The sequence below is a fragment of the Lycium barbarum genome, chromosome 4 (genome assembly GCF_019175385.1).
Source record: "Lycium barbarum isolate Lr01 chromosome 4, ASM1917538v2, whole genome shotgun sequence".
NCBI lineage: Eukaryota > Viridiplantae > Streptophyta > Magnoliopsida > Solanales > Solanaceae > Lycium > Lycium barbarum.
The window spans coordinates 87760266-87762075 of NC_083340.1; positions in this window are offsets into that span (position 1 = coordinate 87760266).

Consider the following 1810-nt stretch of genomic DNA (forward strand, 5'->3'; position numbering starts at 1 on the left):
CCATTTTATTCTAAGTTTTAGTCAAGTTTTATTTTTATTTTTTTATTTTTTTAGTCTAGGTTCTAAATAGTCACGATTAGTCCCACAAGTTCTGAACATTAGTCCAAATCAGTCAATATGTCATAAGTCCACAGGTTTCATAAATGTTTAAATCAGTCCTTAATTTCATAAAAATCAGCAGTTTTAGTCCTTCTGTCCAAATCAGCCTCAAGTTTGCGTTTAATGTCTCAAAATTAGTCTTAATTTTTGTAGCAAATTCATTTTTGGCGACTTTAAAATGTGTGATAATCTTATAAGGGCTCCAATTGACATAATAATGGCGCAAATAATAACTTAAAGTACATAATTAAAGGAGATAGAGAGTTTGGGTCAACCAAGCCCAAAAGGAAAGTATTTATACAATAGGGTTGGCCTTAAATCCAACATATGCTCCATTTTTCTCCAAGAGAAATCCAAGAGAAAGGTTGACTCAATCTAGATATGTTAGTAGGCCCCGTTGAGGCCTACCAACGGGTTTGGGTGGACAAGGATACAAATAGGTATGCATGACATTAGTATACATTCACAGATTAAGCTAAGTACAAAAAATAAAGAGGTATAATAACTATTACAATGCAAAAAAAAATAAAAAATTACAACTATGTTGGGCCAGGCCCGCACATAATAGCTAGCAACATCAAGTAGTGAGGTGCCAAAATATTAGAAATGTGAGATAGGCCCCAAAACAATAGTGATAATAAGCTAGTAAATTTTACTTGGCATAACTTACTATGTTACATATTTATGAAGCATAACTATACTTTTTAATAATTAAGTTTAGTAGCTATAATATTATATTTTTACAACTTATAGCTACCCATTTTTCTACCAATTAACTTACCACTCCCCACACCCCTATTTTTTTAGCTGCACACTTTCTCTCTCTCCCGTTTTCCAAAATATACATTTCTAACTCCCATCTCCCCTAATTTCGTGCTTTTCAAATAAGTTTCTGATTTCTTTCACTTCCTTTTTTAACTCTGTATTAACTGCTCATTAATTTCAACCTTTTACTGCCACAATTCAACTCTATTTCCTAAAATATGTAAGATTCTCTGTTATTTTTGTGTTCTCCCTCATCATCTTTGTTTCTTTTTGGGCTTACTAAGCCACATATTTCATCTTCCCTGTATTCAGTGGAAGTTTAAAGTTTTTTTTTTTTTTGAGGGATCCATGTATCATTCATCCTCATGTCGTTTTAGACCACCATCTTCTCCGGCGTGATCTGACCAGCGTCAGTCGTCTTCTCTTTTCCAGTCAGATCTGCAGCAATTACATGGTCAGATCTGTAGCAATTACAAAGACCAGCCTATTTGACACGGTCAGATCTGTAGCAATTAAAAAGATCAGCCTATTTGAACAGAAAATATTAAAGACCAAATCATTTAATTGCCATGACTGTTCCTAGATGCCCTCCGCCGCCGGCCACCGGAATTTTTGAATACAGATGTGAAGTTTTTGTTATTGGACAAGAGTAAAAATGTTCATGTTCTCCAAGAGGTATTTTTTCTTATTAATGACCCTATTTTCACTTCACCAGATATGTATTTTACTTGCATTTTAAGTATATTTTTATCGTATTTTTCGATGAACTTCAGTTAATTCCCATTTTTTCAATTCACCAGATCTATATTTTGCATACATTTTAAGTATATTTTTTATTATTTCAATTAGTTTGTGTTTTGAACTTTAGTTAATTCGTGTTTTTTCAATTCACCAGATCTGTATTTGGTGTACATTTTAAGTATATTTTTGTCGTATTTTTTATTAT